The sequence below is a fragment of the Talpa occidentalis genome, unplaced genomic scaffold (assembly GCF_014898055.3).
Source record: "Talpa occidentalis isolate TD23 unplaced genomic scaffold, MPIMG_talOcc4v2.1 talOcc4.3, whole genome shotgun sequence".
NCBI lineage: Eukaryota > Metazoa > Chordata > Mammalia > Eulipotyphla > Talpidae > Talpa > Talpa occidentalis.
This window is the reverse complement of record NW_023603184.1, coordinates 50,427,389-50,445,638: the sequence shown is the minus strand read 5'-3', so window position 1 is coordinate 50,445,638 and position 18,250 is coordinate 50,427,389. Positions and strand designations below refer to the sequence as shown.

Genomic DNA, 18,250 nt, shown 5'->3' with positions numbered 1-18,250 from the left:
TAGATCATTAGGCCAAGTGGTCAAAATTCATGTTGAAAGTGTCCTTCCAAGTCTGTTATTCATATTTTATAGACAAAACCTATATTTTTTCATCCATTTCACTTCTATTGTAATAACTTCACCCTGTAGATAATCAGTGTCAAAGGCAAGTTTGAAAACAGGGAAGGTATCAAGTATAAGAGAAAAAATTACTTGCAGAAAAAATAAATTCACTAGATGGAGGTAAGTCTACTATGCATAGCTGTTGACGCAATTGACATAATGAAATTGTTGGTGAATGTGTAAGCTCATGATTTCCAAATCAGTGCCTAGCCCACAGTAAGACTGTAATAAATTATAACTTTTATAATTCCTTCTTTAAAGGTGGTATATGTGAGAATGAACATAAGCGGCATTTCTTCCAAGCTCACCCAAGGTGTGTTTGGAAAGATGGGATTCTAAATTTTTCCCTCTATAGCTGCTATTTGACATTTTGAACAATCATCTATGATAAATGTTTTTCTGGAACTAGAACCTTTGAAGTTTCAACTGTGTTGAATACAGTTGATGTTTGGTAAAATAATCAGAAAGGTTTAGAATAGTGGCTCCTAATTCTCACTGAAGCTACACAGAAGCTTAAGGGTCTTAAGGGTCTTAGAAACTAAAACTGAAGCTTTGAAAGCCATTTTTAGTATTACATAAAGCTTCCCAGAAACAGAAATCTTGTCACACCACCTAAAATAAAAGGTCAAGTTTTCTAGTCTAGTACTTCACCAACTTTGTGTTAGCATTACTTAGCTCATGCTCATCAGTAGCTCAGAGTGCTTATTGATAATATGGTTGAAATTTCTAGGCTACAATAGGTAGATAACATGTTTTTACAGACACAGTATTTTGTTGGTTTCAGTATTCCAAAAGAACATGTTCAGGTAAGGGAAAGCCTTGGACACAAAGTACAACATAACAGCCAGAATTAGGCCAGTAACTGCTGACTTTAACTTTTTCATCATTATTATAATTAGCACCACAACCCAGTGACTCATATGATTATGCAACTCATAACACTAAATAAAACTGATATTATTGACTATTATATAATAATTGTTCAAGAAGAAAGAACTTATTGACTAGATGAGCATTTTCTTATTAAATACTGTTTTCTTTGGAGACACACTTTTTCAAAACATTGAATTTGACCAAAAGAGAAGAGGTCTTTGAGAATCAAGATTTGTGAAATCATCAACTGAAGCAATGACCAAGACCTTGAGTGGAATGGGAGTCATGAAAGAAAAGATGGAAAGGTAAGGTGGTACATGAATTAGAACTTGAATAATGCCAATGATTTAGACACTGATGGAGTGAAGAATACTCAGAAAAAGGGAACTGCTTGCACAAAAGCAAGAAGAAGCATATGAGGGCACCTTTGAGAAAATCTAGAGCAGCAATCCTTGGTTATCTGTAAGAGAGGAGAGAATGCCTTGGTTTTAATGCCTTAGAAAAGAAACTCCCTGAGATACATCCTTCAAGATACTCTCTGTTGATGAATCTAAATTGCAGAAATCTTGAAAGAATAATCATGAGATTGTTAATGACAGAAAAATTAAAGGAGTATGTACTTCCTATACTGTAACTTATGCCTATTTCTAAGGTATCTACTACTTCAAGCTGTTAATTATAAAAGCTATGCCTTCAACAAAACCAATAAAAGGGAATAAAAATTATTTATAGCTTTTAATATACCATTTATTTATAAACATATTTCATACATGTTAGCTTTTAAACACCCTGTGACCAAAGCATCAATGTTTCCATTTGCTTCAAGAAATAAACAAGCTGTAATCCCTGTAGATAAACTTGGGTGAAATATATCCAGAATTAAAGTTTGGCTTTAATTTTTCTTCCTAGGCTTTTATATAGCCTACAAACAAGGTAACTGTTCTAATCTTGTAAAAAGAATCATTGTTCAGTTTCAAAACATAGAAAACCTACACTGTGTTGCATTGTGGCTGTCAAAATTAAAGTCATTTCATGTTCATCTTTTCTGCTTTACCAATTTTGGCATTTAGGTGGTTTTGTCTGTCATTACTCACCATGTACTGACTCTGTGAATCAGACAGGATCATGACAAATCTGTTTTGTGATCCCTAAGGAACCAGGATTTTTTGGAAGTGGTAATGTGATGTAAGATCCCAGACACTATCAGGACACCCAGGCCAGAGGCAAGTAGAGTTTTTCATGTGTGCATGAAGTTTATTAGCAACAATAGCAAGTCAGGAGGATCTATGCCTGGTATGAATGATTGAATGAAGTTCAAGTGTGAGTCAGAGCATAGGAAAGATTATCCAAAGCTATGTTTCTTGTACTCAATAATCTTTCTTAATGCCCTTGTATCATGATGCAGTATTAATGCAATTGCTCCCAATCACCTCCACATTAGATAATAACATTTACTTTCTTCCTAATGATTAATAAATTTGTCCAAGCCAGCTGGGGTGACACCACTACAGAATGGGAGAGTTAGACAGGTGGTTACAGAATGCTGGCTTTCTTGTTCAGGTGTGTCATCTATTAAGAACACATTCTTTGCTTTGGCTAAGATACTGTACCTGTGCTCCAGAGTCGCTTCATCTCTGAACTTTGCATTACCCATTTATCTTGTCAGTTCACCCTGTTACTAAATTCTATCTGCCCTCCAACCCCTTTCCCATTATAACCCCAATATCATTTAGGATAAATAAAGGATAATTTGGCTAATTATACAAAAAGTCAGAGAATAGTGATAACTGGACAACTGATATTTTTTTTCAGTAACTGAGGATTAAGTGAGTCTGTCTACATTTTCACATCTTGCTGAAAATTAATCTACTTTTTGTGTTTTTGTCTTGAAATTGCTGAGCATCAATAAGTTGAACAAGAAACCTCACCTTCAGACCTATAAAATGGTAGGAGGAAAGGATATGGGATGGGATGCAACTGAGCTCAGCCTTATCATGTAGCATTTTTCTTACTGTTTTTAATATTGTTTTATTTTGTTGGTGTTTCTTTGTCTAAAAAGTCCAAAGCTGTAAGCATAACTAAATGGGAGATCTGATTGACATTTTAGGACACTGAATAGTAGACCAGGAATTCCACTATTATTACAGAGCTCTGTCCTCTTCCAAATATCCTGTTAAAGTAGTCCCATAGAACCCGTTTACCAAATATGTGCATGATGCAAAACTCTGAATTAGAAGTAACATGGAATAGCAAAGTCAATATTAAAAAGATTGCAATCAGCTGAAAACATGAACAGAGATGAACAAAATTACAGCCAAAAAAAAAAAAACATATAAGATCAAAGATACATTTGCTTGGAAATTTTTTGTAATCTTAAAAAAATCAGTTGTTCAAGCACACAACTATTCTTCAACAGTTCATTTGAGTTTGGGATTCCCATTAATAAAGACCCAATGTAGCCTATAGCGTGACAAGTCTCAAGTGGTATGAGGCTGAATTTCTACAATTTTGATGGTAGGGTTCTGCTACATTTTATCAGTCCATATCTGTTTGGTGGTTAGGAAGGTGTGTGAAAAATCTTCAATTAAAAGAACTGCTTATTGACAGGATGAACCAAGATGGCAATAGAGGAGTTTCTTATTTCTCTCCTGAGAGGATTATCTAAAAACTAACCATGAGGACACTGCACCAAGAGAGTTCACAACTTGAGGTAAAACTGGAACATCCACTGGCTATGATAGAAAAAAAGATACAGAGAAGAGTATCACACTTCTTTGAACAGGAGGTGGCTAGGAATAAATGTCATACAAAAGCAGTGCTACCAACTTAACTAGGGGCTTTGAGAGACGGAGCACTAAACGGATGGAGTCACACACCCCTGACTGATGAATGGAGGCCACACCCTTAAATGAAGAGAAGGTTGTGCAGAGAAGTGTGGATGCTTCCCACAGGCCAAGCTGAGTCCTTGGCAAAAAGAATAAAGACAAAGCACTAGACCGCATTCCCCCCCTCCCCCTATACTCTTTGTGACAGTGCTGAGCTCACGAAGTGCACTGACAGTACACAGACTCTCAGATTCTCAGCAATGGAATTCCGAAATGCAGGAATATCAACAGTGCATCTGACAGGAGCCAGTCATCCTCCACACTCAGCACATTCACACCAGCCACTGTATTTCTGCAGGCCCATGCCCCACTCTCTGACTCAGTACTTTTAATATCAGTACTTTTAATATCTGTAGGTCATAGGACCTACAGAAGCTGTTAAAAGCCAGAAAAACTAAAAGTCAAATAAAACACAGCATCACTACTGGAAAAATAAAAGTAATGCAACTCTCAAAGTTACTATTATACGTGTGTGTGTGTGTGTGTGTGTGTGTGTGTGTGTGTTTTAATGAGGATATCTAAAGCAGCAAATGGGGAATAAAAAGCTGCATAACCTGACACCTTGAAACCTCAAGGATTATCACAAGGAGAGAACCACAAGGAGAGAACAACTCTCCAGAATCCAATAATGAAGATATGGAAGATTTTATCCTCTTATCAGGTAGAGAATTCTAAATAGGTATGATAAAAAAAAATTCAAAGGAATTGAAGTGATACAAAGTAACTCTGAAAATCTATTTAAACAGATACAAAAAAATCAGCAAATGAATGAACTTAGAAATAAAATTAATGAATAGAAAATAAAATTCAAGTTTTAACAAGAAAATAATGGTTTTCCAGGGAGTAAAAATATCAATAGAGGAAATAAAAATTTGTGAGAAATCTATGAAAACTGAATATACTACCTGGAAGTTAATCAGTGACTTTGCAGTAATAATGCACAAAGATTCAAGGTGGAAGAATAAAGAGAAATACAAGGAGGGGGGGATGAAGAAAAACTTACAGAACTGTGTGAGCCACAGGAAAGGGAACATGGGTATTTCAGAAGGGGAAGAAAGAGAGAAAGGAAGATGGACATTTCAAGGAAATAATAGAGGAAAACTAATGAAACCTGGGAAAGGACAAAACACCCTAGTCCATGAAGCTGAGGGTGCAAATGTTCCTCTAAACGTAGAGGACACCACCAAGACACATAGTAGTGAAACTGAAACACGGTAGGGAGGGCCACAGAAGAGGCCACAGGGCAGGAGGCTGGAGGGATGGTGCAGCCCCTGCGTGCCCAGGCTCTGACACCAGAGAACCATGAAAAAGCCCCAAAAGGCCAAAAACCAGAACCAACAGCTATGGCCAGACACAGGCCGGTGCCGGGGGAGGACACGGCACTGTCCGGGGTCTCCCCACAGGACTGCAGGTGGCCACGGGCTTCAGGAACCACCACCATGGGGTTTATTTTACAAACAGGGGAGACAAAGAGCATCCACAAGAGGCGGCCTCTCCCAGGAGCCACCGTGGGTCTGGGCCAAGCCGCCGGTGCTGAGGCCCCCAGGCCCAGAGGTGGGTCAGCGCCGTGTCCAGGCTCTCCGGACGGTCGGGATGCACCCACACACACCCCTGGAGACACGGGCCGGGCCTCTGGCTCTGCTCAGGCCAGGCCAGGCCAGGGCAGGCCATGCGGGAGCGTCCTTGGCTCCGCACGCTCCCTGGGCAGCTGCTGGACATGGCTTCTCCTCTCTCCAGGGGCTGGCACCGCCTCTCCCCTCAATGAGCACCAACCCTGGCTTATAGCCTCTTTCAGGGGCCCCACCCACAAGTCTGATTAGACCATTTTTTCAATCCTGTGGCTGATTGGACCATATACCAGTCAGCCTACAGCACCTGATTGGTCCATTCCACAACCTAGGAAATGCACTTTACATAAAAGGTCTCTGAGGAGCAGCTGCCACAACTGACTTGTGGTGAGAGGCTGGGTCCTGGTAGCAAAAGTCTGGTTGGACCATTTAGCACCAATCAGCTCATAGCTCGCACCTGATTGGTCCATTCCATGATCCAGGAAGTACACTGTGACATAAAAGGTCTCTGAGGAGCAGCTGCCACAACCACTTGTGGTGGAGCAGCATGTAGAAAACACCCCTGCCCCTGCCCACTCCCACCGCTGAGGCGGCTGAGTTCAGGTAACAAACTAGAGACAAAGAAAAAATATTAACTTAATTTTTGTATATGGCATGTCACTGTAGTCTCATTTCATTCTTTTGCATGTGGCTGTCCAGTTTACCCAACGCCATTTAGTGAAGAGACTTTACTTTCTCCAGTATATACTCTTGGTTCTTTTATTGTAGATGAACTCTCCATCTAAGTGTGAGATTTTTCTGGGGTCTCAATTCTATTTCGTTGGTTTGTGTGTTGATTTTTATTCTAATACCACACTCTTTGACTGTTTTGGCTTTGTAATATAGTTTGAAGTCTGAGGGTGTGATCCCAAATTTCCCCTCCATTTTCATCAGGATTGTTTTGACTGTTCAGGGTCTTTTGTAGTTCCATATAAATTTCAGTAATGTTTGATTTATTTCTTTGAAGAACATTATTGAAACTTTGACAAGGATACAATGAGTCTCTATATTGCTTCTGTAAAATGAACAGTTTAACAATGTTAATTCTTCCAATCCATGAGCCAGGAAGGCCTTTCTATTTCTTTGTGACTTCTAGTTCTTTTAACAATTTCTGATATTTTTAATTGTACAGATTCTTCACCCCCACTGGTAAATTTACTTCTAGTTATTTTTTAATGGATTTTAAATGGGATTGTTTTCATAATTCCTTTCTCTTCCAATTTGTTGATTACATGTAAGAAAGCAACTGATTTTTTCAATTGATTTTTTAACCTGTAAATTCACTGTGCCATTTTATTATTTATAAAAGTGTTTTAGTGGAGTCTTTAGATTTTTCTGTATGTTATCATTATTTCTATGTATTAGCAAACTATCTGCATATAGTGGTGGTTATATTTCTTTCCCAATCTGAATTCATTTCAACTCTTTCTCTTCCCTAATTATTTCACTAAGACTCAATATTATGTTGAAAAGTAGTGGTGATAGTGAGCATCTTTATCTTGTACCTGATCTTAAAGGAAAAGCTTTCAGTTTTTACCTCGAGTACCATGTTAGTTGTGGGTTTGGATATATATTGAGGTATGTCCCCTCTATCCCCATTTTCAGGAGGATTTTTATCATAAATGGATGTTGAGACTTGTCAAATGGTATCACTGCACATATTGGTACAAGCATATGATTTTCATCTTCCTTTTTTTTTGATGTGGTGAGATTTAAGAAATGTAAATATATCATTTACAATTTAATAGTTTCTCTGCTAATTCTCATCTATTATCAATCACTTCTTACTCTGTCCAGAATTCTCATCTTCTTGGTTTTGTTAAAGCTTGTTCAAATTTGTAATTAAATCAAAAATTCCTAATTTAGAGTCTGTTATTTTTATGAAATGTCTCTCTCTGCTATCTTTAGTGTTTAGCATGGGGGGTCATTTATCAGTCTAGCCTCTCACTTTCTTCTTATAAAGGAGAAAAGATATTTCTGCAACATGACTCTTGATAAAAACTGGAAAATAAAAGGATAGAAAGTAATGCTGCTGAGTGTGATCATGCTTTTAAAAATGTAAAGAATAGTTTTACTCCTCAGAGGAAAGAATTTTCTCCCTTGCATCAGAAATCCCACTGCTGCAGGATGTCTTCTTTCATCCAGAAAGTTCTTCCCAAGGAACAGTTTCTATTCTTGACGCCATCGCTGATTTATTATAAAACATGGATGACCTCTAAGCATAATTACAATGCTAGAATTATGTGATTTCCTATATTAGGAGTTTTAGAAAGCTCCCAGTTCAACTTCAATACTTCTGATTTCTAAGAAACTCCAATTTTCCTTTCATTTCTTTTGTACATATCTTGTTAAAGCAAGTGCTTTCAAAGATATGTAGTAGAGCAACTCAACTTGGTAAGAACTTTGATCTGGATGCAGTTCTGCTGAGTTTGCACAGTTTCTGCTGTAAGTCCTTGGTGTGTTCTAAAGAGACATGTGCCTTAATGTCACAGGGCACTTAGGACATTTAAATCTCTGGACACATTGCTGATTTGCTTCATCCTTGGAGTCTCAGGAAGAGAAACTTGAACATAATTGCAACTCGTGTGTGTGTGTGTGTGTGTGTGTGTGTGTGTGTGATTATATCAGGTAGACTTAACTGAAGCTTGAAGCTTGACAGGGAAAATACCTCACCTTTCCAAAAAAAAAAAAATGTATCAAACAAAGATGGTTTGCTGGATAGGCTAGAATTAAAAACTGTGATCAGAGAAAGCAGAGGTAAAGAGCATGATATGAGGTCATCCTGGAATCCACTTTGACCCCCTCCTCGCCCAGGAACATATGTGCATTTTGAGAAAGGAGGACATGTAATAACCAGATCTGTTGAGGATCTGAGCAGTTTCAGTAGAGCTAAGAAGTAGAATAGGTAGTTCCAGCCCCAGTCAACAACAGGGGAGTAGAAAGCATGGGGTGTGGCTCAGATTAAAAATCCCACCTCTCTGCTAGTAAATTCCTATACATGTACAATGTTTAGGTGAACTGAGGTCCTGGCATTTGATAGGTGGAGGGGACAGATACAGCAACATAGATGTCAGTGGTGCAAGTGAACTATTTACAACATGCGTAGATGGACCCAGGGGACATTCACAGAACTCCTCTTGTGTGAGTTTTATGTCCAGTATTTTAATAGAGCTGGATATAAAAGACTTATACTCTTTGTGTGTGCATGTGTGTGTGTGTTCTATGGTAATTAAACAACAGCTAAAACTCATTAAAACTTCAATGGCTGCCTCTGGGCATTATCTACGTTGGAGATTTACCATTTTTTCACACTGACCCTTTGATAATTCTGTTAAATGTAACTTAACCCAAGTTTATTCAGCAATTATTACATGACCACAAATATTCTTTGGAAATCCAGAGGAAGTATGGAAATAGTAATCGCTATTATTTATTGAATATTGACTATGTAACAGGTATTTAATTATCACAACCATTTTATAAGTTAAATACTATTATTTATAGAATTTTATAGGTAAAAAAACTGAGGTTCAGAACAATCCAGTAAATTTCCCAGGATCATTTGGCTAGTGAGTGGCAGAGTCGACATTCCTAGAATGTGTCTGACATCAAAGAACTTAAAATTTCTGTTGGAAATAATCTGAGGTGACAATCCCAAAAAGTGAGCTTGGTTTATTTTACTGTGCAAATTAAAGTACTGGTGGAGCTCAGATCTCAAAACCTGCTTTGTAACAGCAGGTTTTGTAACAGCTTATTTAAAACAAACAAACAAAACAAAAGAAAATAGTGTGTAGCTAATTCTCATGCCTGAAAAGCAAAAAAGCATCTCTCTAGTCCATATCACTTGGATGTGGCTTGATTACCCTCCACTCTTAACCTTTTGTAAGCCAGTCTATTTGTTTTGAAACCAAACTCCAAATTCAAGCTAAAAAACAAAAAACAACTATTTAAATTGACCTGCTCTGAGAAGCACTGATAGTCCTGATAATGATTAGCCTGCCGGGAACAATTGGAATGACCTTGAGGTAGAAAGACTGACCTTTGGGTCAGAATACACATTTGGCTTTATGCACAGTGAACGCACAGATGACACCAGGGCAATCAACAACTGCCTGTGAATCCAGTGTGGAAACAAATCACATCTCTTTGGGAGATGGCACAGGGTGATTTGAGGCTGAATGCAAGCTAAGGGGAGGGGCTGAATGGTTAAGTCCTGTAAGAAAGGAAGACAAAAAGCAATTGAGGAGCTGAAGAGAACCTAGGCTCACTGAAGAGGTTGCCTTAATCACACTTATTATTCATATAGAAAATCTAACTGAAAAAAATACTGAAAACAAAAATAACCCTTCCTCTAGTGAGAACTCCAGTATTTCTTCAGAAAGCTGATGGTTTTTGTCCCACAGAACATCAGACTGTCAACAGGGAAAGCCACTTTCCCCTTACAGCAGTGTGTCAGGATGATTAAAATGAGGAAGCAGGAGGTTATGTTCACTGCAGTGTGACAAACTTGGAGTCGCTGCAGAATAGGAGTCAGAGAAGCAATCATAGCAGGGTCAGCAGGTGCAGGGGTGCTAAAAGGGCCAGATGTGCACCTGGAAGGGCAAACAAAGAATCTCCTTCCTCCCCCCTGTGCCACCACCCTGACCTCCAAACACACACTTAGGGCATAAGTTTGTTTCCCCCTTATCAGCTGCTTAGCTCAGCAGCTGCCACCATGGATTTCTGTTTCAGCATCCTGCTTTTCCTAACAGTTGCCTTTGTGTCTAACTTGTGTGTGGGGAGGAGCTTGAGGGGTGGAGAGCAAAACGAAGGAATGGTGTGGTGGCTGTCAGGGCTGAGTGCTTGAATAGAGTTCTTCAAAAGGGGCAGAAAGTAGATTTTTCAAACAACCTCTGGGAGATCCGGAGGCTTAGAAAATACACAAAAAGTACTGATTACCCCTTCCTTCCCTGGTCATTCTGATCGAGGGCATTTTCTTCTTGGAATTCCTGTTGCAGGGCAGAAAAGGAGGCAGGGATGACATGAATTATAGATTGTTTGTGCCTAAACCACTCATGAAGAAGATAAGGTCTGCCCTGTATGTAGGCTGGCCCAGGAAGAGAAGTGAGCCTGTTGAGGGTGAGGGCAGAACAAAATGGAGTCACGCAGGGCATCTGAAGAGAAGAAATGCAATATGTTGTGTCTTCCCTTCTATCTGGAGGCAATTATGTTTGCTATGAGAGCCACTTGAATAGAAGACTAAAGGAATTTATGAAAATATATGTCAGTATTAGGTGATAACAGTATGTCAGATCCAAGAGTCCAGTGAGGCACCTCTATTAGAAATGTAGTTACTTCGAAGATACTCCTTTGTAAAATTTGGTATCTTGTAAAATTAGGTATTAAAAATGTATGGTAATGAAACAGAAGACTAGAGAAATATAATGCAATGCAATACAAAAATAAGAAACATGTTTTCTTTTGCTACCCAACAAAAATTGCTTTATTTCTCTTTGTGGTTTTATTTCTCTTTATTTCTCTTTTCTCTTTTTTTCAAAATGCCAAAGAACTATTTAATTCCACCTCATGGGACAGGGAAGGGTGGCAGGAGATGGGGGGTGGGATAAGAAGGAAGGGAACTCTGTTACCCTGGAAACAACTCTAAAGAAGGGTCGCAGGGACTGGATACGGAGGCTTCTTCGTGCCCCCTGCTCCTCCATGGCCTTTTTAACTCAGGCTCCTCTGGCCCACCTGGTCAGGTGCCTCGGGTCCAGTTCAGTGTGCATTTAATACATAATCTGAGATGGAAGCTGGAATAGTGCCAGTGACAATGATGACTGAAGATCAGGTGACTACTGTATGTTTAGTGCTCGCTCCACATCAGACCTGGCCGCCCACTCCCCAAATTTAAGTCCTTTGTGCCTTGTGTCCCCCGTGACATCTGGAGCCTGGGTTGAAATCCTGATCACTTCAGGCAAATTATTTGATGTCAGTAGGTTTTGTTTCCTCATCTACAAAACTCAGTTAATAGTTGAGCCAATCTCTGTCAGGCAGGGTGTTGCACGAGGGTGATGGAGAGGCGTCCTGAGGGGGGCAAGGGAAAGGGCTGACAGAAACACTGACAAAACTCACGTGTGTCAGGGTGGAAAACAGCCTGGGAAGGATGCCTGGAACTTGCTTCACCTTGGAGGTCTCCTCGGTCATAGCTTATCAACAGAAGCTCACAAGGACAGGCATGGCCAATATGCCCAAGGGCTCACCTACGTGGTGTGTATGAGCTCACGTACATGGCGTGCGAGGCAAGGTTGTTTTGGCTTTCTCTGACTTATGATAAAACACAGATGTCCTTGTTCATAATTCCTGTATAACCATGCTGACAAAAATAGAGAACCACTGCTTGCACAGCAGACCCCGTCTGGTGGATTCTTCAAGATCAGCGTCCCAGGTCTCAGAGCCCACTAGAGGCTCACAAGTGGTGTCCGAACAGGGACTTGAACCCTGGACCCTCAGATTAAAAGTCTGATGCTTTATTGGCTGAGCTATAAGGGCACAGGGTCTAGTCAAGAAGACCAACCCCAGAGGCACATCGCAGCAAAAAGAATGTAAAAGAACAGGTTTCACATGCATTACAGGGGTGAACAATAGGGAAGGGAATGTTGAGGCGACTCTAGGAATTAACTGGACACAGAAGCAGCTCCTATCCCTGAGGCTGCAGGAACACAGGAAGAGACTAGGCCATCAGGACTGGACACAAGGAGGAAGAGGCCTCTCTCAAGTTTGCAGGGAGCCAGTGAGGCTTGTTCCAGAAGGTGCAAGGACTCTAGTGGCTGGGACCAGGCTGATGGTGGGTGAAGAACTATGGCTGGGCCTGGGGATAGGGGGTGGGGGAAAGAGAAAGGAAATGATTGCAAGTAAATGGAAAGGCAAATAATCTCCCCTCACTGCTTCACTCTCCCTCTAGTGTCCCCTATTGGCAGAAATTAACATGAACCCTGCTGCTGAATAAGAACTGGTTTGCAGTGTCTAAACTCCTGTCAGAAATCAGATTATAGAAAGGCTTAGAGTTGAAAGAAACAGCTGAATAACCAGTGCAGTATTTCATAGAAGTATTATGAAATTGAATGAGTTAATATTTATAAATCCTTAGAACAGTGCCTGGCATGTATGTACTAAGAGCAGTGTAATGCACTTTAAACAAATAAATGAATAAACATATAAATAAATCCATCAAAAAACCCTGTGGAACTAACATTAGAATCTCGGTTTTATCCACGAAAGTGGTGGAGTATAAAGAGGTCATATAAAATCCCTATGGACATACTCATTGTTGGTCAAGTCGGGACTATCTGGGTCCAAAGTTGTTGTTTTTAACCTCTGTGAGCCCTTTTGAGACTCACAGAAGACAAATCACAGAGCTTCATATTATAAAAATATAATAGGAAAGACACAAAAAGCAGAGTTTAGGGACCATTCAGGAGGGGCGCAGAGCCACTGGCTGGGGAATTGAGGAACATTTGCTGGAGGACTTGGTATTTGAATGGAATTGTGGTGGAAGGATAGGGGTCCTGGGAGCAGAGGAAACTGTTGGGAAAATTCCCAGAGTGCAGGCCATATGTTTAGAGTGGTAGGCACCAGGGCAGGAAGGAAACAAATGTTCTTCACCATTCTCCTTTGGTGTAACGAAATATTAGAGTTGAAGTTTCTCCAAGTAATATAGCAGCAATGTGAATTAAAGATTTCTGTTAAAAACAAATGGAGGGGCCTCTCTGGTGGTGCAAGGGGTTAAGCACCGCACAATGAAGCTATCCACAGCCACTGCAGGGAGAGTTCAATCCCCGGCTGGCCAGGGAGGTGAACCACATGGTGCAGCAGACCTCTCCTGTCTTGCCCACTGCTCCCCTCAGCAGTGCATTTCAGTCAGTCTGCCTGTTTTGTTCCCCACTCTGTCTCTGGTGAATCCTCTCACCCCCCACACCTCTGGCCTGTACCCCAGCTCTTATATGCACAAATAAATCAATCTTTAAAAAAAATTTTAAAAAATTCAAAAAATGGAGGCATCACAGTCCCTGACTTCAAACTATTCTACATAGCAACAGTAATCAAAACAGTGTGATATTCAAAGACAGAAACACAAAACAATGGCATAGAATAGAAAGCACGGAGATAAACACACAAAAATATGCACAGTTACTCTTTGACAAAAGAACCAGAATTATACAATGGAGAAAGGAAATGGTGTTGGAAAATATGGATAGCCACATGCAAAAAAAAAAAAAAAAAAAAATGAGAAGGAAAAAGAAAAATGAGACTAGATGCAAACTTAATTCCATACACAAAAGTCAATTCAAAATGGATTAAAGATTTGGATATGATAACTGAAACCATAAAATACTTTATAGAAAATAGGTGATGTGCTACAAAATATAGATTGCTATGACAGGAAAGCAAAATCAAAAATAAACAAGTGGGGTAACACCAAACTAAAAAGAATTTGTACCTCAAAAGAAACCATTGCCAAAACAAAAAGATGGATTGGGAGAAAATATTTGCACATCATACATCTGACAAGAGAAATAAGTACATGAACATAAAATGTTTTGTGGAATATCATGCATTCATTAAGCAATGGTATTATCAAAAATAGTGAATTTTATTGCACCTCTTTTAAAAAAAATACATGGGTATGGCCATTAAAATCTGCATACAGAAGACAAAAGCTGATTCTAGATAGCTACTTGAACAAAAAACTCTAACTTAAGGGCTTTGATGACCTTTTAACACTGAATCAAATTTGCTTTCAATCAAGTTCAGTCCTTAGAAGTTTATGCACTCTTCTTTTGTATGTAGTGACCCAGTTTTCCCAGCACCATTTATTGAACAAACTTTCTTTGCTCCAGTGCAAATTATTTGCTCCTTTGTCAAAGATTAGTTGACCATAAATCTGTGGGTTTATTTCTGGGTTTTCTATTCAGTTCCATTGGTCCATGTGTCTGTTCTGATTCCAATACCATGCAGTTTTGATTATTATGGCTTTATAGCATAGTTTGAAATCTGGGAGAGTGATGCCTCCATTCCCTTCAAAACTACAATGAGATACCATCTCACACCAGTGAGAATGGCACATATCAAAAAAACTAGCAACAACAAATGTTGGGGAGGATGTGGAGAAAAAGGAACTCTCCTGCACTGCTGGTGGGAGTGCAAACTGGTCAACCACTATGGACAGCTGTGTGGAGATTCCTCAACCTACTAAGGATAGAGCTTCCATATGACCCAGCAATTCCACTCCTAGGTATTTACCCAAAGGACAGAAACATTAATTCCAAAGAGCACCTGCACCCCTATGTTTATAGCAGCACTATTTGCAATAGCTAAGCTTTGGAAACAACCCAAATGCCCAAAAATAGATGACTGGATCAAGAAGATGTGGTACATATACACCATGGAATATTACTCAGCATTCAAAAAGGATAAACACATGCAATTTGCAGCAACATGGATGGCACTGGAAGGGATCATGCTCAGTGAAATAAGCCAGAAAGAAAAAGAAAAATACCAGCTGGTCTCACTCATAGCAGGAATCTAGAAAACCTAAATAAGGGACCAGGAAAAAGAATAACTATAAGAAAGAAAAAAATCAAAATCAACAAACAACTATGAACCAGAGACACACTATGGGGTGTGGGGGAGGGATTGGGGTCAAATAAGGGGGTTGCAATTGTATGGGGAATATAAAAATAAAATTAAAAAAAGAAAGTGAAATTCAGATAAATTCAGAAAAAAAAAGTGGGACATGGAGAAAAAACAAGTTTATGCACTAATTTGATTTCTATCAGTTTTTCAAATTTAATAAACAAGTGCATCCTTAATGCCAAATACTGTGCCAGGTACAGGTACTGGAGATGCAATGATATGTTAATGAAAAAATAAGTCAGAAGGAAAAAGAAAAATATCAAAAGGTTTCACTTATAGGAGGAATATAGTGGAAACAAATGAGAGACCAAGGGGAAAATACTACTACTAATAATAATAATAACAAAAAACACAACAAAACCAAACAATAAAAAGACAAGTACAAATCAGAGACATTTTGCAGGGGAGCGGGAGGGAAAGAGACCAGGGCGAGGCAGGAAGAACACAAAGGACTGTGGTGATGGTGCAGGGGTGACTTGGTGTTGGAAATTCTATGGGGACTACACCTGAGAAAAGCAAGCAAACAATGTACAAAAATAAGTAAATAAATAAACAAATAAACAAACAAACAAATAAATAAATAAAACTCCACTTAGCAGGGCGACAGAATGTAATCCAAATGGGAAAATGTAATCCAAATGGGAAAGCAAATGTTGTAAATGCACTAGGAAAGTGGTAACTCTGACCAGGATGAGGAATGAGACACTTTGCTGCAGCGCCAAGAGCAGAACGTCACAGATGGCAGAAGTCAGTAGATGGGATGTGCAGACAGAAGGGCCAAGACAAATTATGAAGACTATTTCTCTCTAACGCTGGTCTGGACCACAGGACTGGCAAGCTTAAGGAACTCAGAGTTGTTCGGGATTATGCAGGGTTGAGAGAAGTTCTGGAAGTTTTCATGGCTCTGAACCTGGCCTCTGTAATCTTAGGTTAGCAATAAAAGTAAGGAAGTTGCTGTGAGACCAAGATGGAAACCACACGCGCCAGTAATAGCTAACAGCTCCTGAGCCTCAACTCTATGCCAAGCACTTGCGTAGAAAGTAAGTATTATAGTTAGATTTGTAGTTACTAGTCCCCAGAAACTATACTCCCCTTCTTCTTTTAGTAGCAGCCTCCTCAGCACACTTTGCTAGAGCACATACATGCCTTTTCTGCCAGAGACCATATTTTCCAGGCGACCCTGAAGCTTGACGTGACCATGTGACTTGGTTTTCACCAAAAATTCTAAGTAGATGTAATGTGGGCCACTTCCATGCCACTTCCCTAAAGTAGACTTGCTTGTCCGCTGCTTCCTCTCTCCCCCTCTCTGCCGGTGGAGGCGGCATTAGCACTCCCAGCAGAGGAGGACAACCTGGAGGAAGCCCCTGAGCAATCTGAGAGCAGAGCAGACGCCTCCTCTTGTTCTGCCTTCTGCGGCTGCCCCTGGTGAACCCTCTGGTAGCACCTTTCTTTATCTTGGCTAAATAAAGATTAAGCACACTCAAAAGAAAAACAGTATTGTTAGAATTATGTTTGGGTTAAGAGAATGAAGTTACACTTGAGACATGGGGTGATCCTTTGATGTAAACTGAATGTGTGGCAGTGACTGAATGTATAAAAATTGTTTTGGCTTATTTGGGAAACTTTGCCCTTTACATTCCGGTTTCTAAGTGAGTTTCAAGTCACTGAGGTTCCCCATTAAATGTCCTCCAAGGAGGGAAAGGTCAATATATCCAGAGAAGGTAGACTGCAGTAAATGTTCACTTTTTGATAAGTGGATAATGTGCGAGGTATCAAAAATGGAAACAGACACACACAGTCTCTGCCTTTAAGATGTCTGCTAACTGGCAGAGAGATGCACAAATAAAAAAAAAACAGTGCAGAGAGAAGAGTGTCGATGATATTCTTGGTTTCAGGCATCCAAAATTATGAATCAAAATTGTTTCATTTTTTTTTAAATGACCTGTGAGCTTATAGGAATCTGCATTCCAAGAGGAAAACTGACTCCGGGCATTTAAACCCTATTGAATTAGAATCTCCCTTGACGGAGCCGGGAAACTTGCATTTTACTTCCATCTCCAACCCCCACCAGGTATTTTCTTTCTCCCCCCCACCTCTATTTTCTGACATCTGGGTCATCTTTCTACAGCTATTTCTCCCCTTAGCTGTGACCCTCCCTCCAAAAAATGCACATACAATCCCCCCCCCCACCACGTCTCTCTCCCCTGCTGCAAGACATGGATCCATGGTCAACCCATGGGCCTTGTCATTTTTCTGGAAACTCATCGTCTTCCTGGGCGAGGACCACGCTCCTGGACCACGGCACACCCGGCTGCTCAGACCCCCAGGTGCACCTGGGAGGCAGGTCTCAAGGCAGAGCCGCTCAGGAGCCTCTCCTAGGGCAGGTGTGGGGTGATTCTCCAGGCTTCTTGATTTGGGAGCTCCCTGTGGAGTAGGAGACGGTCCCGCTTTGTCCAGACAAGTGTGGCCTCCGGGTTTTATGCCTCCTCAACCACACTGATTTTCCCATCCATTCCCTTACTGGGCATTTTCTTTCTTTCTTTTTTTTTTTTTTTTAAGATTTATCTATTACGCATACAAGAACTGGGGTGTAGGCCAGAGGTACAGGGGGCTGAGAGGATTCACCAGAGAGTGAGCAGCAGAACAGGCAGATCTACTGAAATCCACTGCTGAGGGGAGCAGCAGGCAAGACAGGAGAGGCCTGCTGCACCATATGGGTTGCTCCCTGGCCAGGGGATCCAACTTGTGCTGTGGTGGCTGACAGTAGCTGGATAGTGCTGTCTTTAACCCCTGCGCCACCAGGGAGGCCCCCCGGGGTATGTTCAAATATGTTTTGAAGAGTACTATTTTTATACAGATCAGTAGAGCAGCACCGTGAAGACTGGACTGGAATCGGGAGAGACTGAGGCGAGGAGGGAACTCAAATTCAGGCCGCCCTCGGCCTGAATCATGATGATTCCTGCTTTGTGCTCAGACCACGGTCAGGGCACACATTTGGGAGGGCTGTCCTTGGGCGGGCCTTGAAGGGGAGTAATGCAGGACCACGTCATCTGCCCAGTAGTTGGCCTGAGAGGGTCACAAGTCTCATGAAAGTAGCTGTCACTTCCCGCC

General features: G+C 40.5%; 1 long non-coding RNA gene across 1 annotated transcript; it reads left to right on the top strand.

Annotated features, from left to right (window-relative positions):
* The first annotated feature begins 5,977 nt into the window (after positions 1–5,977).
* On the top strand, positions 5,978–17,204 carry LOC129146541 (uncharacterized). The gene is made up of 3 exons (XR_008553404.1): positions 5,978–6,031; positions 16,069–16,179; positions 17,096–17,204. It is a non-coding gene; the product is annotated as an uncharacterized LOC129146541 (long non-coding RNA).
* The last annotated feature ends 1,046 nt before the right edge of the window (positions 17,205–18,250 follow it).